General features: G+C 43.4%; 1 long non-coding RNA gene across 1 annotated transcript; it reads right to left on the bottom strand.

Annotated features, from left to right (window-relative positions):
* Positions 1 to 651: 651 nt before the first annotated feature.
* On the bottom strand, positions 652 to 24,491 carry LOC310800866. The gene is made up of 7 exons (XR_014553913.1): positions 24,352 to 24,491; positions 22,395 to 22,444; positions 21,737 to 21,851; positions 19,108 to 19,191; positions 10,803 to 10,857; positions 2,500 to 2,529; positions 652 to 800 (listed from the first exon to the last, which is right to left on the bottom strand). It is a non-coding gene; the product is annotated as an uncharacterized lncRNA (long non-coding RNA).
* Positions 24,492 to 24,728: the final 237 nt, after the last annotated feature.

Here is a 24,728-nt window from a genome sequence, read left to right as displayed (position 1 = left end):
CCAAAATGTCTCTGGAAAGAGACATTGCTGTTGAGTTTTTCAAATGTATTTCTTTGGCACTTTGAGCACCACAAGCCGAGTGCCATCCAGTTCCATTGTATTGGAGAGAAGGCAGAAACTCTGCGGCCGATATCTCCAAAACTCAGGCAACTAAGACAAAACTATATAGATGGATAAATAGCACTACAGGTGAGAGGGAATATATGTATTTTGGATTTTAGGGTGAGCTGTTCCTTTAAACTGCCCAGCCTCACACAGGATGATAATCTGCAGAGAGAGAGAAATGGAGAGAGAGAGAGAGAGAGTGTGTGTGAGAGAGAGATAGGGTGAGAGAGAGAGGAGAGAAGATATTTATATATTTTTTCTTTGTGTGTGGTTGAATAATTAAAATTTAATTATTTGTATTGCTACTTTTTTTTTTTCATTTTGGCGACAGATACTGAATGAATGAATAGCAATAAAGCTCATTTGAATGTGAGCTAAAGAGTCTCTGTCAGATTCAGCCTCATGTTGGCAGCTATGATACAGCAGAGGAACAAGCTCAAAGCCACATGCCAAAAAAAACATCACGTTTGTGATGAGTGGTGTTGAAGCGGCGTCCATGTCAGGGTCAAAGGTCACGATCTCACCCCTCAAAGTACTGTACTGTCCCGGAGTGAAGGGGAAGGCGGCGAGCCGTGTCTCCTCCGGCCCCCAGCAGTCAGACAGGAAGGAGTTTCTGAGCAAGAGGCCGCTCTTCAGCCGCGGGTTCAGGTGCAGCGCGATGTCTCCACTGTTTAACACTGAGGTTCACAGACAAACTACACACACGGACACGGACACGCGCACACGCGCGCACACACACACACACACACACACACACACACACACACACACGAGAAACACTGTTCAACAATGAGGTTCACACAGAAACTGACAACACACAGGAGAAATGTTTGACGCGGAGACCCGGGTCCAATTCCCAGCAGCGGTAATTCCGGCTTGGTCAGACAGACAGAATCGGTCGTGTCTGCGGGTGGGAAGCCGGATTAAGGGTATGTGTCCTGGTCGCTGCACTAGCGCCTCCACTGGTCAGTCAGGGCGCCTGTTTGGGGTGGAGGGGAATTGGGGGGGGGGGGGGGTAGCGTGATCATCCCACGCGCTACATCCTGCTGGTGAAACTCGTCACATGTATCTGAGGAAGCATGTGCTAGTCTGCAACTCTCCCCGGATCGCCAGAGGATCAGGAAACTGTTTTTTAGCGACCTTCCTGCATAACCTGTATATTATATATTATATATATATGTCTATTATACCGGTCTATATTGTATTGTATTATTATACATTATATTATTATATATTCTCAATTTTGATATGTAATGTGATATAACGTGAGTGTTGATTTGCAGATATCTTTCTGTTTCACTTTTTTTAAACTTTGGTTCAAGGATGAACACATTTATGTATTGATATAGGTTTTATTCCTGCTTTAATTCCATTTTTATATTGTAATGCACTTTCAGCAGATGCCTGTCGCCACAGTGGACTCTTGACACAACAGGGACAACGATAGAAATGTCCTGGACCACATTTCGTAAAATGCGTATAAAAATAGTTTTACTGGTTCAAACCAAACGGTACAGATATATTTAGAAACAGGAGAGATCGCATAACATTTCACTGTGACCAAAACTTTAAAAAAAATGTGGGTTTAAAGAAAATATTTTTTTCTATGTTTTTTTTAAACTTTTGGGCCGAGTCAAATGTTCTATGGTCTCTCCTGATCATAGCGTTAGCTGAAGCGTTTGGTTCAACAAAGTAAAACTATTTTATAAGCATTTTACGAAATGTCTATGGGAAAATAAATGGCGGATGAAACTCCCTGGTACAGTGCTGAAGCAGGAAGTGACGTTCCACTTTGCCTCTCTATTTAGTTTGATTGCACATATTAAATTGGGACTTGATCACTGCTCTGTCAGATGTGTCGCTGCACTAATGTGACGATGACAGATTCCTCCACATTAGCAGCACTTGGTGACTGAAGTTATTCTTCATTATGTGTTCTGATTATTCACATGTAATTATCTACTGATTTCTATTCACATATTCCACTTCAAAGTGTGAGGAGTGCCTTCCCTGGGGGGCGCCAGCCAACTTCAGGGGAGGCTCAACGTGACGCGGAAAAATCAGAGAGAAGAAAATGCACAGCCATGTCCAGTGGAGGCCACTAAAACAGTCCAAAAGTAGCCTACGCGGGTTGTCTGCAGAGAGCCTGCGTGCACACCCTCTGATGATGGAATTTACGCGGATAATCTTTTTTTTAAAGTACAAAAAGCAAAAGTAGATGTCTGGACATTGTAATTGGTTTGTGTCTTACCCAACCCATGCCAACGGCACACAGCAATTAATTTCACCGACATGCCAACAATGTAGTGACTTACTGGAAAGCCACTATTAGAAGTTTTCAATACAAAGCTGTGATTGAACAACGTTGACCAGCATGCAACGGGAAAAACTCACCAAGTCACCTGATGAAGAGGAGAGAATGGCCTGGAGGTGAACAAACAAGCACAGGGCCAGTTAGATAATCACCTAAACTGAAAAATATTCAGACAAAATTGAAAATCTCACCTACTCAGTCATACAAAATGAGGTAAAGCACAACATTACATTGATTTTGGCATTTTTTTTAATGAGGATGTAATTTAAACAAGTGATCAAAATGACAACTGAATTTTACTCAGTATCTTCTATCTTATTATAAAAGGGAACAAGTGGGCAATGTTTATTTATTCTGTTTAAAGTTTTTGTCCCGCTGATGTTGTCGTAGGCCGTGTGTCCATCTAGCGTCTTTTTTCAGTTGTTTCCAATGAGGAGCGAGCGTATGCAGGCGCACACAGACGTCTAGAGAAAGTGCGCTGTGCCCAGCATCTATTTTCACAGCGCTTCCAGCTGAAAATATTTTCATTTTTCAGAAAGACGCTGGTGTCGGGTGCTCCTTTTCTGGCAACTAATCATATGGATAAACTATCACAACAGAGACAGAAAGGCTCAATTTTGGGAGCAGATTGGCCAGACACTTAATCTTTCTGGTGAGTGTTGAGCTAAATCACACTGTATGTGTGTTGTTTGCTAATGTTAGCTGTCAGCTATCAAGCTAGCTACCGCACTGAGCTAACATTACTTTCAGACTGCTTCCTTGCATATTGTGCGCCGAGATCAGCTCTCCCCAGCATACTTCCAGCATTTAACGGTCAGAAAAAGAAGCTAGATGGACACACGGCCATAGGACGCATTGTGACATCGCTGATGATGTTATCAGTGATGTCATAAGAGAAACATCATCTTATGACATCACTGATGATGTCATAGGCACTGATGTAAACTTAAGGGGCACACACACAATAGTATTTCAATAATGAGAGACTAGAGACAGGTAGAAGGTACAGATAAACCTTTAATGATAGTAATTAGATTTGGGGAATGGCTCCATGATATGATGACGGATCCTCCTGAGATGAGCGGAAGACGTCAGTGATTTATAGGATAGAGAATTCCCCCAAAGAAAAACTAAAGTTAACCAGATAGAATGATAAGTAAAAGGGAATCATGGAGCTCACCAAAGAAAATATGAAACCCAGCCTGAATTAACCAAGACTAGATTAAAATAAATATGAATGGCAACATGCATACTGGGAGATGTAGGCCAGCTATGCATGTATGCTGGGAGATGTAGGCCAGCTATGCAAATTATTTACTAGGGCATATTTACTATGAGGGGCAAAATGCATGCTGGAAGATGTAGGCCGGCTATGCGTGCATGCTGGGAGATGTAGACCAGCTATGCTGGGTGTTTACCTATGAGGGATATTCACCATGAAGGGCAAAATGCATGCTGGAAGTTGTAGTCCATCTATGCATGCTGGGAGATGTAGGCCAGCTATGCGGTATATTCAGTATGAGGGGCAAAACGCATGCTGGAAGTTGTAGTCCATCTATGCATGCATGCTGGGAAATGTTGGCCAGCTATGAGGGATATTCACTATGAGGGGCAAAATGCATGCTGGAAGATGTAGGCCAGCTATGCGGATAAACATGGGGAATAAATTGCAAAGGGATTGTGAAGGATCACCACCAAAGATTTGCTTTAAAGCCCCAATCAGTAAGATTTTTGACATTTTTTACTGTAAGAGCTTTCTAGTCATAGGACATGGTAGATTGACTTGTAATAGGGAGACTCTCGACTTTATTTATCCCACACCGCCCTGCATTGGCCAGCCCTGGGACTAAGCAGGTTGTCTGCCACGTCCCATGGCAATAAAAAAAAAAAAAAAAAAAAGGATGCGCGCATGCGCTGTACAGCGGAAGCGCTGTCTTCATGAAAATAAGGAAGTAACTCGATTCGGATTTGCTACGGAAATGATGTTTCACAGAACTATGGATTATTATTTCATCACGTGGTGAGTACCCGATGTCACAACATGTACATAGAGCTTTCTGACGCTGTGTTTTGTTGACTTTGAACGGCGATATCGTTATCGATACTATTGCACCCAGAGGGCGCAGTTTCTCCAATAGCAAAACTTGGAAAACTTGCTGAATGGGGCTTTAAAGACTTACCAAATTATGGTAGGAGGGATCTTTGAGCTGACAGGATGGCATCTTACTCAGGACGAACATAGGAAGCATAGGCGGAAGATGTCCATTGCCCCAGTTGTTGAAGGGAGGCTGAGGACACTCCTTGCATAGCAGCCGTTGTAGCTGCACCAATCCTAAATGAATGGTTTGAGTATTTTTCTGCAGGGAGGTTACACCTCTGCAGAGTCAACTTTAAATGGTGAATGAACCTAGATCTAGTCATATGCTGATGGGGCGTTATTAAGAAAAGAGGTGAAGACGGGCTGGTATGAGGTCTAAGATTTAAATATTGAATCATGGCCAAATATGGGCAAAAAGGGGATTGAACACGAGCGATGATAATGGAACACAGAGAGTTCCCCAAACTTTTGAGTAGCCAGTCAGATTGAAAAAGTAGCCGGATCATGTTCGCGGCGTTTGTTCCAGTGGTCCTTTTCCCAATTAATAAACAAACCTCAAATATGTATCCATGAGTGTGACAATTGAAATAATACAAATAAACATTCTTATAAAGGCCCAATGCTCAATTTAATTATAAATAAAACAATATCCATACTGCAAAACACAAACAGGCAATGTATATTATTAACACATTCACTGCCAGCCGTTTTTTCAATACTGTAGGTAGGTTCTGCCAAGTTTTTTTTTTGAGGATTCTGGCTCATCTTTCAAGAGCCGAGGATTCTTTTCTGCTAAGATTTTGTGAACACAAATGATCTCAAAAGAACTAATAGAATGTGTGCTTTCTCTGTCTAAAAGAGTTAGTTTGTAGAGTTAGTAGTTATGTAGGCATTAGCAGTAGAATACAGCATGGTTTCAGCGTCTGAAAATTTATTCTGAGATAAATGGCTTTTTGTGAAATTCGATAGAACAGTCACTTTAACCATTTATTTTTGGCGTAAGACGTCAGACATCTAAACAATAGTTTTGAACAGTAATTTCCTCCATAGCAGCAGGAAACCCCCCTCTTCTCCAAACTCCTCCCTCCGTGGGTGTGTCTCTAGTGGCTTTGCAGCGTTTGTCACAAGCGAGGCTCTGCCTGTCTGTGCTGCCTGGCTGCTGGCGGCTGCTCTTTGGGCGAGTCTGCTTGCGAGTGTGTTGCACGCATAATCTATTATGCAAATTTGCAATCCCCCACCGCCAGCTCCCAGCGCGATAATGCGCGAAAGCGAAAGCGTTTTCGCCAATCCATTTTACAGTATGATAATGGTTTCCTCGCGCGTTCCCCTGCAGTTTTGGCTCGGCTTTTTCTAGTCTGGTATTCAGACTGAAGATCGTTACTGTAACCCATAAACTCATTTCCCCTCTACTCAAGAGGACTGGTCTGGATCCAGGCTATAAACTCCTTGTCCATGGATCATTTTGATGTTCTGTTGCATCTGTTTTCTTTTGGAAAAGTAAATGCATGATAGCTGTGGGATATAGGCTATTGGATTTTATTTAATTTTTGTATTCATTGTATTTGCACAAAAAAGCTCTGTCCAGTAACCTGGAACACTTTTATTTTGAGATGTGTTTGAGTGAGATGGTCCTACTTCATGCAAATGATAAGAATTGTTGGATATGAATCTTAATTTTCCAACAAAGTTACAAAAACGTTTGTGTAAGCTGTCAATTGTTGTTCTTAGAAAGAAAATCGGAATCGGCAAAAATCGGTATCGGCAAGTCAGACTATTCAAAAATCGGAAATCGGCCAAGAAAATGGCAATCGGTGCATCTCTAGTTAAAACGTTCTCCTACCAGTCTCCGACGTCCAATCGCAGATATAATAATCTCCTTACGGAAGCCAGTAGTATGGCCGGGGGTGCTAAAATGATATTCCTGAGTGAAACAACCATTTAGAAACAGTCTTTCATCGCAGCCTGTAGCAAATTTACAGCACGGTGTGTTTGATCTCACTATCATGGTGCACCGCTTGCACGCGGCGAGCAAACAACATTGCAGGCACATGGATACGGCGGCAGTTAGCAATTCCAGCGCACCTGGGAAGTAAAACATGTCATGAAATACTGACAAGGTTACATTACATTACATTACGTCATTTGGCAGACGCTTTTATCCAAAGCGACTTACAATTGAGGACCGCAATGGAAATAAGCCAGTGGCTTTATTGTGTTTTTATCCTCGGTGATTATTCACCAAATCAAGTCAGTCAGTCAGTCATAACACATTTTTTGTCAGCAATAGAGCAATCAACTATGGAGCACAGTCTATGACAACTACAAATTCTGAAGGAACAGTGGTACGAGTTTAGTTTAGGATTTTTTTTTTTTTTTTTAATAGAAAGAGAGAGAAAGAAGTTAGATCAAGAAGGGCCCAGATGGAGCCTGAAAAGGTGAGTCTTTAGTCTTTTCCGAAAGATCAGCAGTGATTCAGCAGTCCTGACCGAAGGTGGAAGCTCGTTCCACCATTGGGGTGCCAGGGACGAGAAGAGTCGAGATCGGGATGAGCGACTTTTGAGCCCCCGTAGCGAAGGAGGGGCGAGGCGTCCTGCACTGGTGGAGGAGCGAAGGGAGCACTGAGAGGTTTGGAACCTGACCAGGGGCGGACTGGGATCATAATTCAGGCCGGGCATTAGATACCAAACAGGCCAGGCTGATACGGGCCGACGCGCGTGCCGGCGTCCGAAGGGCGGCGGCGAAAAATTTGGGCCGTTTGAAGCTCAATTTGGGCTGTTTGAAGCCCAATTTGGGCCGTTTGAAGCCCAATTTGGGTCGTTTAAAGCCAGATTTGAGCCGTTTGAAGCCCGATTTGGGCCGTTTGAAGCCCAATTTGGGCCAAGTCCAATTTTACAATGAGATGCACCCACTTTAAACCTGAATAAAGTAATAAAACCACTAGTAAACCAGTAGGCGGCGCCTGGCCTGCTGTTCAGTGAGTGGCCTGGCCTGGCCTGCAAAAAAAAAATTTTTTTTTTTTTTGCAGGCCAGGCCAGGCCACCGGGCATTTGCCCGACGTGCCCGATTATGCAGTCCGCCACTGAACCTGACCATAGATTGCAGGTACAGGGGAGCTGACTGGTGTACTGCCCTGTAGGCCAGTACCAGTGTCTTGAATTTGATGCGAGCTGAGATGGGAAGCCAGTGGAGGTCCCGGAAGAGGGGAGTGACATGAGAGAATTTGGGTTGGTTGAATACCAGACGGGCTGCAGCGTTCTGAATGAGCTGAAGCGGTCGGATGTCGGTGGCAGGTAGGCCACCGACATCTTATATATCATTATAAGACCCCCGGCCATACTACTGGCTTCCGTAAGTAGATTATTACATCTTCAGATCTGCAATCGGACGCCAGAGATGGGCAGGAGAGCGTTTTAATCACTTTACCAGAAATGTTGGATACTGATGTTATGTGACGCTGTTTCTGAGGAACAGTGGAACATATGGGGCTGAGCCTAGATGAGAGAACAGCGCAATATCAACAATAGCACAAGCATCACTTCTATGTGAACGTAATGAGCATCTGATTAACAAGTGCAGTTAACAAGTGCAGATAATGTACAGTATTTAAATTGATCTCTTATCTGGATTAATCAAGTGGCATGTTCATATTGCCAGCATATGTAACAATCATAACCATAATCCAACCATAATTTACAGACTGTGTGCAGCAGATATCAAAAGAGAGAGACTGTGGACTTGGGAGAGAGAGGGAGAGACTGTAGCTGCGTTTCCATCCAAAGGTATCGCAACTTTTAATTGAATTTTCAGAAAGTTGGCAAAAGAAAATGCGATATTACGCATGTTTCCACCCACTGCCGTTATGCGTAATATCAGGAATGGTGAAGAGGAGGTTCAATTAATTGATGTGATTAAAACATGGCCAGACACCAGTCAAACCCTCAAACGAGGCAAATTAACCCCCGTTCTGTGAATAAATGTGAGGCAAAGAGAAAACAACCCAGCCTGATATTCAGACTGAAGGGGAGGAAATCATTATGTGGGAAGCTTGGTGACGGAGTGCAAGCTGCTGTCTGCCTCTGCTGTTACACGTGCGTGCCGTTGTCACGCTATGAAAAACATCACATTCATTTAACGGTTCTTGATTATACAGAGGTACGTCAAATGTATTACCAGACGCCACTCTTCAATTCGGGATATATATAATCCATGGAGATGTTACTGTAAGTCCTAGTTCCTCATTGCGCGGCTCGCGAGACGCTGGCGGCTCTCGAAGCTTTAGTTGGCGGCTCTAAGAAATTGCAAAAAAAAAATAAGATTTTTTTTTTTTCCCCCCTGCTCTCCCCAAAATGTCAATAAACCTTTATGGCATATTATTACAATACAACAATACTGGTGTTGACAGTAATAGAAGGTGCCAAATCATTCAAAACAATAAGCATTTTGCTTTTAGGAGTATTGTGCCAGCGTGCAGCGCTGTTCCAAAATGTGTCAACGTGTGTCGTTGCCTGGGAAACGCACATCCCATAATACAACTGTTCGCATCGCATCCCATAATAGTATGATGATACTTGGGATGCCATTGCGAACATAGATGTGAACAGGTTAGCTAAAACTTTAGCGTCGCCAGCGACGGCCGCCACCGTTGCGGTCGGGGTGCGTTTCGAAATCCCTCCAGGCCTGAAAGATTTTCTAGGGGAAACTGGTATATATATATATGTGTGTGTGTGTGTGTGTGTGTGTGTGTGTGTGTGTGTGTGTGTGTGGAAAACAATAAAACAAAAAAATGGTAGGCAGATGTGCTTGGTTGGGGTGGCTTTTGGTGTTTTGCGGTAAAAGTGGCTCTCCTATTGACTTTGTCCTGCCAGTGCGGCTCTCATCGAAGAAATAGTGAGGATCACTGCTGTAAGTGAATAAAATGTCAATTCTGGATGTGAGTCGCCTGAAATCCCGCTGTCTTACTCCGTTCAAACTGCATGTTATTGAATGGAGTTTAGTTACAGATTCGCTGTTATCATTGCATTTATCACATTTCTTTTTATCGATACACCTCGCCTTCCTCAAGCGTGAAAACTTTTTTGTGATATTTGGAGGTTTTATCAAATTTTCTGGTGTTTCCACTCAGGATTTTAATGCACAATTTTAAATTTGGCATAAAAACAGGTGGATGGAAACCCAACATGTGTGGACTTGGAAGAGAGAGGCAGATAGATAGACTGTGGACTTGGGAGAGAGAGGGAGAGACTGTGTGGACTTGGGAGAGAGAGAGACTTGTGTACTTGGGCAACACAGAGAGAGAGAGCGAGAGAGAGAGGTATTTTTGATGAGGGGCTCGCAGGCGTTTCCCTCGGCGAGCATGCAGGCCGTTCCATCGAAGACTGGGCCTAAAAAATGTTTTTGTTCGGTTCCGGTTTCCGACCGACCCTGTCAATTTACGTGCGACCCAAATTTATTTTATGAGCTTGTTGATTTGACGGTGGCGCTAAGGGGCGGGGTTTGCAGGGAGCATGACGGACATGTGCTTTGTGTCGCTTCTCTGCCCATGCAGCACTAGCGTGCCAACCAAAATTGTGAGATTGGGGTTAAAATCATTTGAAAACATGCTTCAGGAAGTTAAAACAGTGCCCTTGTATATTCGTATCAGCAGCCGGCAAAGTGGACAGAGCTGACAAATGGATGGATATCGCCAGCGATGTTGTGTCGACCCCCACTCAGCAGCTTGGTTCGCTCGTCAGTGGCGTCATGGCTTTATTTCAATTCAGGTATTTAGCACTGAAGTGCACGACAGAGCTAGAACCTGTGCCCTCGACGGCTCAAAGTACCGCGACTCCGTCCGCCTTCGAGATACTGTTTCGTGCACAGCACGTTTTAATAACATTGAAGCATTCATATTGACTTAAATATTTTGTTCATATAAAACCGTGTGTAGAGCACAGTGGTAGAGTACATGTAGGCTATGTTGTGAAAAAAGTATCCATCGCTGCTGTAATTTTAAGGAAAATAAAAATATATATATATTTCCTATCTATCCCTTGCTGCCACTGGAAAAAAAAAAAAATCCCTACCGACCCATCACCTCAACTGACAACCAACAGGAACCAAACTTTTCCTTTTTTTAGGCCCTAACACTGCGGTGAAAAGAGGGCGCCTCTCCAGGTTGGCTAAAATTGAATGCAAGGACAAACATTTAAATTTGGATTAGAAGAGTTTCAAGAGAACAGCAGTAAGGTAGTGAGTGTAAGGACACATTATAGATTACATTGATAGTAGTAGAGGACCAATTCTCACCTGAAGGATATGCAACACTGCATCACTGGCAATCCTGAGCCGCTTTGGTGGTGGCCTTGGTGAGGGAAAAAGTGACAGGAGTGTTGTCTAGAGCAGAGGTTCTCAAATGTTTTTCAGCCAAGGACCCCTTACAAGATAGAAAATATACCGGGGACCCCCTCATTCTGATTTGTGATTTTGGGCTAAGCTTAATTGTTTCCATGGTCACGTGCTTGACTTTTAAATTGATAGGTTTGTTAGAATAGAATGTAATCCATAAACCATTTTAGATTTAAGTATTAAATATTTTCTTTGAACTATGAAGCTTTTACAAAAAAAAAAAAAAAAAATCCTGAAAACTTTTCGCGGACATCCTGGCAAAGTGCCACGGACCCCTGGGGGTCCCCGGACCCCCATTTGAGAACCACTGGTCTAGAGGGCAATGGTGACTCCATGATAGGCACTATGGGGGGGGGGGGGGGAGGGGGGGTAGGAATGACACATTAGGTCCACTTTAAATAAATCTCAGCTGTCCACTGGAGGACCACTGCCCTGCATGTGTTTCAGCTCTTCCTGCTCTAACATGATTGAATGAAATGAAAACATCATCTGCCTTCATTACCCCAGGTGCACCCTACTGATGATAACCCCACGCCTGATTCAACTGATCAAGGGCAGCGTTTAAAGACAGGTTCAAAGTGCTGTTGGAACAAAAATATAAAATCTAAGGCTTAAATTGGTACGAGAGAGAGAGAGAATGAGAGAATATGTGTGCGCATGTTTTTTTAGGTGTTGACAAACCTTAGCGAATCTCACCCTTCTTGTCTTACTCTGCCCACATGTGAAAATGAAATGATTTGTCATAGTGTGATGAACTATTTGAAGTTTTCTAAGTCTGAATCTTGTTAAATGTTCAATGCCTTTACAATACAACGTTACAATATCAGAACATAACCACATGGTGATAGTGTAGGCATTAGGGCTGGGCGATAAAACGATAGCAATATATATTGCGATAGAGATGTCATCAATACAATAAAAATATGGTTCAATATAGGGGTGGGCGATATGACGATCTCAGATCATTCACGATCAGAATGGCTCCACGATCTGCCTTTCCAGACAGATCGTTAGAATCGCGCTACATGTAGTGCACATTCTATCAGTTGCTTTTCTATGTGTGAAAGACGCTTCCAAAGTTGTCCTCCCCTCCCCCTTTTCACTTTGCAAAGTGCAGCAGCATGGACGATGACAACACGGAGGGGCAGTGGTTTGACACACACACACACACACACACACACACACACACACAACCAGGGCTTGCCTTGACACGAAGGACCTCCCATCATCCCGGGGACCTTAAAAATAGCGTCAGGGACGATGAAAATTAATTTGGGGACGGAGCCTGGACGATACGATACGATATACTTTATTGTCAGTTCAGACTGAAATTTGTCTTGCAAGACAGCGGCAGTCCCACACACAAACACATGACAAAAATACAAAGATACATACACACTGGTCACTGCTCCACTGACCCTCGGCCATGTTCTTGATTAAGCCTCAGGATCGACTGATGTATAAAGGACTTTCTTAGTCTGACTTTGAAAGTTGGGATTAAGTATCTCCTGCCAGCCTAAACTGCTAGCCTAAACACACGCTCTGCTCGTTAATGAACGGCGATGAAAATGACACGAACGCAAATGCAACCTTTACAACACACACACGCACACTAAACAAACATGCGGGCACTGGCAGAGAGACAAACAGGCAGATCGAGGGGAACTCATCGCGCAAAAAGTGTCTGAATCTCATCTATGATGGCTGCTTTATCTTTGTGATAGTTTGAGTTTAATTTGCTTCAGTCAGACTTTGGCAGTTATTTTAAATGCGAGGACGCATTGCTCCTAATCTAGCTGCTGCCCTCATCCTGCTGCCTCGTATTCTCAGGAGAGCGCGTTTCAGCTCCACCTTTTAGTTTCTTCCCCCCCACCTCTCTCACTGCTTAAAGCTCAACTCAAATCAAATCACGCAACCGACAGTGGACTCAATCGCAGATAGCCCATATATTCGTCCCATCGCCCAGCCCTACTGTATAAATAATAGTGAACCAAGAGATAGATAGATAGATAGATAGATAGATAGTGTTTGCATGCTTGTGAACATTATTTCTTAGCGCATGAATTATTGGAAACTCAGCGCAAATGAACGTCATGAAAATATTTATAAAACAAATTGCATTTTAAATTTCCATGACTTTTCCAGGTTTCTCATGACCATACGTACCCTGAAATTAGTTTGGTTGTACTTGTACTGTTCAGTTAGAGCTGGGTATTGGTTCAAATTTCAAGAATCGATTCGATTCCGATTCACAAGGTTGCGAATCGATTAATTTCAATTCGATTCGATTCCGATTCGATCCATTTCAATATTGGGCAGATGTATAGACCTCAAATCTGATTCTGTTTGCACTATAATGTTTGTGAACTGGAAATGTTCATGAGCTGTATTTAATTGTATTTTATTTTATTTACAAAGCATTTATACTTTATAAAACAGTTTACTGCATGCTGCTGTTCAATGATTCTGTTGTATAGTGGAAATCTAAATTTGTTTGGCTTCTCACAGAAGACTGTAAAGAAAGAGACAGAAGACTGTAAAGAAAGATAAGGTGTTGAATGACTATGTTGGTCATGTTTAAATAAAAAATAATTACATGATGTAACTGCTTGCTTTATGGTCAATTCTGAATGTAAATATTAATATTTTTTAATAATGCACCAGGTTAGAGGGTTCCTTCCTTGTACAATTTACAGCATTAGTTCTTTGAGAATTTCTTCCATTATCAAAGCAAAACTGGTATTGTAACTAAAATATCGATATCGAAACGTATCGTATTGGAAATCGTATCGACTTGGGACCTTGTGTATCGGAATTGTATCGTATCGGGAAGTCAGTGGCGATACCCAGCCCTAGCTCTGACCCTCAGCTGCATACAGCTCAACTCAAGCCCCTGTTTGGTCCAAAGTAGAGCTAGATGACCTAACTACATCATGATACATGACCGTATCAATGTGTTTTATTGGGTGGAAGCATTTTTGACTTTCCATGCCACTTCAATAGAACTGGTCCCAATGCAAAATCGTATCGTATCCTTCTCCCCCTCGAGGATCCCTTGGAGGTCCCTGGACCCCACTTTCACTTTCACTTTCAGAACCACTGAGTTAGAAAACAGCCTGATAAAAGAAGTGACATTGTGTTGACTTGACAGTATGGCCCTGTCCCTCTCTCGTCTCCTCCTCTGTTTCTCGCTCTGGCTGCGGACGGACGAGTTGGCTCATGATGAAGAGGCAAGATCTGGAGGGTTGCTGGAGCAGAGTCTGGCTGCTCCTCTCTTTCTGCACCCAGCACAGGACACGAGCTGCCCTCCACATCACACACACAAGTTACTTTCAAAATGTAATATAGTACATAATACATATTACTAATTACTTTAATTTGAAAGTAATAAGTTACTTTACAATATTACTTTCTATGTAGAGTAACTCGTTACTTATTACACTACCTTTGCATTACTTTTACCAAAACAACAGCAGCAGCAGAATGACATCGCCACCCCGGAACCATCCCGAAAAATAATCAATTTGTAACTTCAGTTAACTTAAGTAACTGGTATACTATTACTGAAATCCTATACGTAATAAGTTATATTACTGAGTTACTGCTAAAAGTAATATATTTCATGTAATATGTTACTTTTGTAATGAGTTGCCCCCCTAACACCACACACACACACACACACACAAAACCAAAACAAACTGAATTAATCGTTTCAGGCATTTTGTGAGGAGGAGAAACATTTTAACTTACTGTGCTTTCAAAACCCAGACATGCCGCTACGACCTCTCAGCAACGCACACTGGACCAGTGCTACTCGAACATCCGATACTGTTATAAGGCTACACCCCGCCCCCCCTTCGGCAGATCGGACCACACCTCCATCCTGCTCGTTCCCAGGTACCATCAAAAACTCAAGCAACACCCCCCGGCCTTCCGAACCGCCCACTGCTGGTCAGACCAATCAGAGGACATCCTGAGGGACTGCTTTGACCAAGTAGCATGGGAAGAGTTCAGGGCTGCATGGGACCTGGACGATTATGCAGAAACGGTAACAGGCTTCATAAAAAGATGCACAGAGGATATAATCCCAACAAAAATAATCAAACTAATGCCAAACCAGAAACCCTGGATCAACAGTGATGTTGTTCAGCACCGCCTGAATGCTCTGAGAATCTGATAACAATGTATCTGAATGCTCTGAGAATCTGATAACAATGTATCTGAATGCTCTGAGAATCTGATAACAATGTATCTGAATGCTCTGAGAATCTGATAACAATGTATCTGAATGCTCTGAGAATCTGATAACAATGTATCTGAATGCTCTGAGCATCTGATAACAACGTATTATCTGAATGCTCTGAGCATCTGATAACAATGTATCTGAATGCTCTGAGAATCTGATAACAATGTATCTGAATGCTCTGAGAATCTGATTCAATGTATCTGAATGCTCTGAGAATCTGGTAACAATGTATCTGAATGCTCTGAGAATCTGATTCAATGTATCTGAATGCTCTGAGAATCTGGTAACAATGTATCTGAATGCTCTGAGAATCTGATAACAATGTATCTGAATGCTCTGAGAATCTGATAACAATGTATCTGAATGCTCTGAGAATCTGATAACAAGGCATTGACTGACTGAGATCACAGAGCTGAAATGAATACTAGGGCTTTTTTTGTCCCTGCACCTCTCATCTCCTCCTTGATGGTAGAAAAGGAGAGCGCTCACAGAGTGAATGGTGGAGAGTCACCATATTTGGCCATGGTTAAATAGGCCAGGTTGATTACTTTTTCTTTTATTATCCTCGAGAAGCAATTGATCCTCCACATTTGATCCATCCAGAACACACAGAGCAGAGGGCAGCCGCAGCAGTACAACACCTGCACCAACTCTTTAGCCAGTGCCTTGGTCAGAGGGGCACTGAGAGGACTTTAAAAGAGTCTGAACTAGGGATGTAACCATAACCGGTTTTAATGATCACCGTGATCAAATTCCTTACAATAACCGTACCGTTTCAAATTTTCATGATCGTTAAAACCGTGGTACCATGATTACCGTGGTACCATGGTTACTGTGCTTTGAAAAACTTGGTAAATACTGTCCATCATCAACCAAAGTTGTCAACCGTCTCCCAGATGCAAACGTGCAGCCTTGGAGAAATGATTTCAGTGAGCGTATCAATCCTTTTTGGGTCTGAGTTTTCAATATGAAACCAGGTGAAATGATTTCTGTGAGTGTATTAGTACTTTTTGAACATTTTCAGTCACACTTTAACAAACTGTGATAATACTGATATCCGTGATCATTTTGGTCACGATGTGACCAATGATGTGAATTTTTCATACCGTTACATCTCTAGTCTGAACCCTCCTAACTCTGGTTAGTCTACAGGGAGTGAAGCATGGCATATTTGCTGCAGTGTTCACTGTTCACATCAATGCATGATCCATATTCAATGTTTGCTGACAGATGAAGGAGGAGCAAGGCGTGTAGCCGAGCAGATAGATAGCAGCTGAAGAAGCCTGAGGATAGAGTGACAAAAACACCATCTCCTCCCTTCGCCTTCTTCAAGCTGTGCATGCATCTCATACATAGGAAGGAACAAGATTACAGTTTCTTTGAGATGTTGGTACAGACTATCGAAATACATTTGGTGCCGAAGTTGACGACTTCAATGGTAAATTAATTGTACATCATATTTTATCCAATCACCATACCTGTTCTAAAAACAGAAGTGACTGCTGATTGGCTCACAAGGTAACTACTTGAGTTGTCCAAAATCGCAAAATAACTGGGATGTGGAGGCTAAATGACATCACATCCGTTTTGTTAGCGTTCCATTTGCAGAAAACTTGAGCTGGGAAGTTCACTGTTCATTGGTCAGATCCAGTCGCTAGCCAGGCTAGCCATTGTTAGCAATAACAATTGACAACATGGCATTTCGTGGCATTTTGCGCATACAAACACTGCAGCCTCATGTCCACACAGATATAAGTTAGGCAGTGCTGTGTGTACAGCTGATTTAATGAGACAAACAAAACAGAAGTGCTAAACAACATTACTACGATTACTACTACTGTTGTTGTGCGATTTTTGAGGTTGGGGCTGCTGAGGCTCCTACAAGTTTGGAATGGGAAATACCAGCTCGGTGACATCACCGTCCCAGCTCATGAACTTTGAAGTCGTAAGATTACCAGTTCCCAGTTATAAAGGAATGCACGATTATAATCACAGTAATATTGTTTAGCACTGCTGTTTTGTTTGTGTCTCATTAAATCAGCTGTACACACAGCACTGCATAACTTATATCTGTGTGGACATGAGGCTACAGTGTTTGTATGCGCAAAATGCCATGTTATCAACTGTTATTGCTAACAATGGCTAGCCTGGCTAGGGACTGGATCTGACCAGTGAACTTCCCAGCTCAAGTATTCTGCAAATGGAACGCTAACAAAACGGATGTGACGTCATTTAGCCTCCACATCCCAGTTCTTTTGCGATAAAGGAATTCGCAACATGTGGTCTGTCTTCATGGTGGTCAGGCATTTTACCACTAAATTGGGGTCAACCTCTCACTAATTGCAACAAAACCAATCAGAGTACCAGGCAGCCAGCTGCTTCGTGCGGAGCGAGCGGACAATCCGATGCATGGGTGCTGCCCGCCCGCCTGGAATCTCCGAGGGGCGACCCCTGACTACCACGCTCTCAACCGCGCGCCATTCACGCTATTTCTGTAAATACGATATTCCTGGAATGCGCGTTTTAACGAGCTAGTTACATTTCTTTGCATTCTTAGAGATTATAGTTTTTGTTTTTTGTTCATGTTTCATACAATTGACCAAGTTAGTAGTTAGTTTATGGGATAGGAATTCGGCCAGATGACAGGCACTAGGCACCATTTTCTACTTCATTTGGAAGAGAAAATTATCCTGAAATGAAGATTTGATTGACAGCTGCATGTCGTGATATGATTGGTGGAAATGGGGTAGAAATTTGATAGTACTAGCTGACATCAGCAAACTGTAGATTACCGTTATCAATGAAATCTTGAAAAATGAACTTTTGACATGAAAAAGTATGAAAAACTAAATAAATTAGATTTGTGATTTTTTTTGGCATACATTATTAACTCATTGAGTGCCAGCCACTTTTGGAGAACGGAAGCTCCCAGTGCCAGAGTTTCAGAGCGTTTTCAGTGATTTCTCGAGGGCAACAGAATATTGTGTGATATTACTATGTAAACACCGAACACGCACAAAGAACGAGGAGACTCTCTTCTATCATCTGCAAAAAAAAGTTTATTGATCCCATTTTCCGTTCTTTAGTTATGAGCCGGAGAAGATAGGCTGTTTTGAGCAAAAAGACAGGTTTCAAATTATAAGCTGAGATATTCAGCCTTTTGTGAAATGCAGCATTTCAAGCACATTCACTGACGCTAGCTAATATTTTCTGATGTAGTGACGTGGTGTAGTTCTGTGGAGCCTGCGTGCCCCACCCCCCTCTCCCCGCCTCAGCTGCAAACTCCTCCCCACACGCACCCAGTCTATTTTCGGAGCCTCCGTTTTTGCGCCGGGCGGCTCCCAGCGCGACAAGGAAATGCCAAACGGGACTGCAGGGATAGGTTTGGCCCTTCGGCGTCGGGTGCTGCCTTTCTGGTGGGTAATCATGTGGAGAAACTATATGCAGACAGACAGACAGAGGCAGAGGAGCTCAGTTGTGTGCGCGGATTGACTGATGTTCGCAGCCCGACGTCAGCTGCAGACAGAGCAATCTATATGGCTCTGGCTGCAGCATGCATCGGCTTCTCTTTGATCACTGCTTTTTGCTGCAGTTTTCCGGACCTTTCTGTAATCTGGAGAGCACTGTCGCCACCTAATGAGTCCGTAAAATAGGTTATACACCTTCAATAGCTCCCATATTTGTACAGGAGATGCCTGATGCTTTGATCCACGTCCCACCGTCAAAAAATGCAATTGACGAACATACTCGTCCTTGGCACTCTACGTTACTAAACGAAATGACGAACATACTCGTCCATGGCACTCAATGAGTTAAACAGGTGCACTGCATACCCAGGTATTTGAACTAAAAGAAAAGAAAAGTCATTTTTGGGTTCAGTTTTGGGTTCAGCAAAAGAGCCAAGTAGTGGTGATTAAATTCTCCAAACGGCTTTTCACTTTTACAGACACAAACACCAACCTGTTGTTTTAGCTCAACGGCGTTCCTTCTTTCCAAGTCAGAGGTAGAACAGTCGTCTGCCTTCCGCTTAAGCCCCTTTTTCATCTGAATATAAAGAAAAAGACCATTGTTTCTGATCCAACCAGCAAATTCCACCACACAGTGTCACTATAGCCCCTTTGCCATTTCATGCTCCCCCCCTAACTCTTGTTACCAGCAACTGCAAAAATGGCCTCACTGTGTGGTGAGCACACCTTGGCCTTCAAGAGACAAGGTCAGGCCAACAGCAAAGAGTGAGACACTTCATGACTCTATATACCTTCACTATCTACTGTATATCATTTGTCATGGTGTGGATGTTTCAAATCAAGGTTGTTCTTTATTGAGCGCTATAATGGGTTACATTTACTGAAGTAGCAAACATCCAACCACGTTTCAGAGGAAAATTCAAAATGTTTCCTTCTTTGAAATGGCAGAGGTGTTAAGCTGCGTTCACACTGACCTACACTGTATTGTGTTTTTCGCAGGCATCGAGTTTACATACAAAGTCAATGCAAACGAGCGATTGAGCGTATATTCGCCCGGGAGAAAAATCGATGGGCGTCCGAGCGACAGAGACAGAGCGATAGGGAGAAAATACGCTCGTCGCCCGAGATGAAATATCCCAACTCGAGCGAAATTACGCTGGCATCAGTCGCTCGCTGTTCAACGCTGATTGGCTGCCGTGTTGAGAGTGAGTCAAGGATCACACTGGCTTGGAACAAAGCGCTGGTTTATTGTGTGGCAACAAACCGCATTGACAGCTGATTGACAGGCTGACAGTTGACATGAAGTGAAGTCTGTACTAAAAACACGATTTCAGACGGCAGCCCGTCTTTATTGTCACACGAACACACTACAACACATGCATGCGGCCACTACACACACTCATGCTGACGGTGGCCGGTGAAATATGTCTTCTGCATTTGACCCATCCAGGCTTGTCCTTTCCTCCAGGGGGCAGGCCAGGAGCAGTGGTCGCTATTTCTTTCCAGCGCCCGGGGACCTTCATTGGACCATCATTGGACCAACTTCAGATGTTGTCGTCACTGGTCGAATGACGATCTTCTGCATGTTTTTAGTTGGGGGGTTATGTACAGAGGAACCCCCTGGGGGGTGCGGGGAGAACATGCAAACTCCACACAGAAAGGCCCTTTCGACGAGATAGCCCACCTGGGCAGTAGGCACTGAAGATATGGGGGGGTCACAACTCCAGCGCCCACAGTGTCCCAGGTGAGAATCAAACCCAGGACCTTCGAGCTGTGAGGCGACAGCGCTTACCACTGCACCACTGTACCCCTGGTATATACCTACCGGTATATAACTCACGTTAGGAGCACGCTGATAGGCTTAGCTTGTAAACAACTATGGTGGCTCGTAGTGGACAAACATCATGACATTGCGTAACGTTATAGCCCCCAGATGTCCGTCAATTCGTGTGCCTGTTGATGAGTGATTTAAACACAGCGACAGAGCGATTCCAAAGGGTTGAATCAAGCGACAGAGCAAAAAATAAATATCTCGGGTGTGAACACAGCTTTAGGAACACCCTTTCTGTATGTGTGCACTCTCAAAACTAAATTTTCATAATTTAAATCACTTCTTGTCATGACTTTACTATGTGTACAAGCCACTCAGGAACCATTAACACATTCACTGCCAGCCGTTTTTTTTTTTACTGTAGGTAGCTTCTGCCAAGGTTTTTTTTTGAGGATTCTGGCTCATCTTTCAACAGCCGAGGATTATTTTCTGCTAAGATTTTGTGAACACAAAATATCTCAAAAGAACTAATATAATGTGTGCTTTCTCTGTCTAAAAGAGTTAGTTTGTAGAGTTAGTAGTTATGTAGGCATTAGCACTTGAATACAGCATGGTTTCAGCATCTGAAAATTTAAGCTGAGATAAATGGCTTTTTGTGAAATTCGATAGAACAGTCACTTTAACCATTCATTTTTGGCATCAGTAAGACGTCAGACATCTAAACAATAGTTTTGAACAGTAATTTCCTCCATAACAGCAGGAAACCCCCCTCTCCTTCAAACTCCTCCCTCCGTGTGTGTTCTCCTCCTGCCTCCCTGGCTCTGCAGCGGGCGTGTCACAAGCGAGTTGCTGCTGCTGCTGCTGCCTGTCTGCTGGCGGCCACTCTTTGGGCGAGTCTGGATGGGCTCGCTCATTTCTTGGGGTTTCGGTTGAGAGCTTTGATGAAGCTTTTGCGATTCTGGTCTTATTTATGCTGCGTGTTTCAAAGTGTGTTGCACCCATAATCTATTATGCAAATTTGCAATCCCCCACCGCCAGCTCCCTGCGCGAAAGCGAAAGCGTTTTCGCCAATCCATTTTCATGAGAATGGCTTCCTCACGCGGCTGTTTTTGCTTGGCTTTCTCTCGTCTGGAGAGCACTGTCGCCACTTAGTGGGTCGGTAAAATAGATTATACACATTCAATACCTCCCATATTTTAATAGGAGATGTAAAAGGGGTTGATCGACGTCCCACCGTCAAAAATTTTTTTTTTTTTTTTTGGACGAGATATCTCGTCATTGGCAGTCAACCATTGGTTTCTGCTTGACGAGATATCTCGTCCACGGCAGTGAACGTGTTAACAACACCTACTGTTTGTTAATGTGGTTGGCTGGGATGGACCGGAGCACATGAGGAGGAGGAATGCCCAACACTGCCGGCTGGAACACGACCTCTGACCCAGGGGAGTGGCTTCTCTTCACTGCACCTGCATTAAAGGATATGTTCACCCAAACATTTACATTCTGTCATCCTACTCCATGACATATATATATATATATATATATATATATATATATATACGGTATATATATATATATGTGTGTGTGTGTGTGTATAAACATTTATCTTTTCTCTATATATCTCTGTTTGCTCTCTGTAGAAAAAAGGGGGTCATGTAGCCTATAATTCCATTATCATCCATGCACATTAAAATCTAATATACATGGTTATCTTAGAGAATACCATGGGGTTTTAGGTGGATTTTTTTAATTAATTTATGAAACAGAAAAATACATTGGGCCAACGTGGCCAACTTTTACAAATGCTTAAAAGGGTCTTTAATAAAATGTTGCCCGACAACGCCACCTAGGCTTGCAGCAGAGCCTAGGAACTCTAGTTCTGAAAGATTAAAAGCTGCACAGGTTCGTTTAAAATCAGGAGTAAGCAGAGATAAAAACTACAACCAAGGTAAAAAGGGAATAACAATATTTATTTATAAAAATAGGTGACCCAGCCCAGCTCCACTGACTGAAGATCCAGGTCCACTTGTCTCAGTCCTCCCGCTTGCTCTCCGGTATCCTTTAAAGATCAAACACAGCGTCAGCCACCACTGCCACTCAAGTTAACTTTAAGGCAAATATCCACTGCAAAACATCCACTGCAAATTAATAGCGACTCTGCATGCTAATCACTCGTGATAGGAACCCGTAGGTATTAAGCTCGACAAATCTCACAGTAATTGGGTCGAGGCTAGGGGGATGTGCTGCAATAGCAGTCAAAAGTCCCAGTGGTCCTGGTGACAGCAGGTGGAACTACGGAATATTTTAAAAGTGGCTGGGGGTAAAAGGGCCCATTAAGATCAACACTATAAATAAAAATGTCCCAGATAAAACGCTAAAAACAGGTCTAAAATATGGCAATCGCCGTGTTCTTATAAAATGCTGGACAGGAGGAAGGGAGCAAGGGGTACTTAAAGGGGGACTAACCCCCCAGATATGTATCAGAACAGTGATTTGAAAATACCTATGGAAAAAACCAAGAAATGACATATGCTCTTGTCTATACTAAACTCTTTGGCTGTGTTCAAGTCAAGATTTTTTTTCGGAAATGGACGCCATTACAGTTTGCCTACCGCCTCAAAAATATTTTTTTTGAGAGGGGCAATATCTTTATAAATATCAACAACTAGCCAACGCTGGTGGCATGTATGGAAAGAGTGTTGCTCAAAATTGTTGATAGTTATATCAATTTGGCCATTCAGTGGTGAACTAGAAATTTAATTATTTTTGTCCCATTTTGTCCCATGTGTGTGTGCGTGGCTTGTCTAAACTTCTGTTTAAAGAGCCTCGCTGCTCTCAGCACACAGCACAGTGAGGACAAACCTCTCGCTCTGGGGTAACACAATGCGAGATTTCTCCACGTAATTCCCTCGTCTAACTAGAGATAAACCGCGCAATGAAATCCGTTTTTAATTTGCGTTTTGGGGCTTTTCGTGATTCTTGTTGAAAGTTACAGCACCTCTGATTTTCCTCTCAGGGCGCAGGAGGCAGCGCAGAGCTCTTCTCCTCCTCACAGACTGTTCCTATGCAAATCCCCCCGATGAGCACACACACACAGACAGAGCCAGTCGCTCTGCTCTGCTGACTTGATTTCCTGAGAAGTTGGCATTGCTTGTACACAGTGATGATATTATATTAGCCGATATGTTTAGAGAAGCTTTGTCACGTTGTCACGTCGTAGTATAGCGTTATATTTTACATGTCCGCTAAACTGCGACGAGATTTGTTTGCTGAAATGTCAGACTGTTGAAAGCCCCCACCTCTCACTGCTGCTGTGTGCTGCTGCTGCTGCGCGCCCCCGCGGGTGCATGAGAGAGCAGACTCTCCCGTTTGACTGGCCGAGAGAAAGTGCTTCCAAGTCGGACTGATAGCCGCGGAAATGTCAGACTGTGCTCTCTCTGCTCTCGGAGCACAGAGAGCCCAGCTGCTGCTGCGCGCGCTCCCGGAGCTTGGGGCTCGTCCATGAGGTTTACAGTACGACTCTCTCCCGCCTGCCTGGGCTGGAGACAGTGCTTTCAACTCGGACTGATAATATAAACATCATCATTCGAGCTTATCCAGGTAAGATATTAATAAAGTAATGACACATTCAGCGGGAAACTAACTATAATTAAGACATGTGCCAACTTTGACGACGTTTGGTTCAGTATTTTAAGAGCAAACTTCAATAGGAATAGGCTTGGAGTTGTGAGGAGCCGAAAGGGTACAGGGGGAGTAGTGGAGTAACTATCTTGAAATCCCATAGTCTTTGGGAACACTGTGACGTCAGTGTGTTCCTAATCTCCCATTCATTTGAGAAAAGAAAAAAAAGCAGTGTTACACCCTTAGAGGGCGCTTATGCCAGATATGCTGCTGAAAAATGATACAAATGGTCAAATGGTAACAGTTTGGTGTCAAATGAAAAAAAGTGTTTTGGGGGTTAGTTACACTTTAACTCGAGAGAGGGGCACGTCGCAACACCACCCCTCTGCTGCGGTCCAATGGCTTCCCCCTTGCTTTCACAGATGACTCTTGCTTCTCCGACGTAGCTCGCCCAATCACAGGCCGTCGTCCCAGTGCCACACACCTTGTTCTGTTGGAGGACAGGAAACCCACAGCTAATCTTCTGTACACAAGCACAATGCTCTCCCCACCCTGCCTGGCCCCGCAGCCGGCCTCAATTGGCCCATTTCCACCACAGGTAGTAGCGCGATCCCGCTCCGCTCGACTCGATAAATTGTCTCATTCCACCGGTTAAAACCGTCCCAGCCCGGGTTGTATTGGGGTTGAGTCGTGCTACTTTTCGTACCTGCCTCGTCGGGGTT

This window comes from Poromitra crassiceps, assembly GCF_964638095.1.
Source record: "Poromitra crassiceps genome assembly, contig: HAP1_SCAFFOLD_129, whole genome shotgun sequence".
In the NCBI taxonomy this organism is placed as follows: Eukaryota; Metazoa; Chordata; class Actinopteri; order Beryciformes; family Melamphaidae; genus Poromitra; species Poromitra crassiceps.
This window is presented reverse-complemented; position numbering and strand designations above follow the sequence as displayed.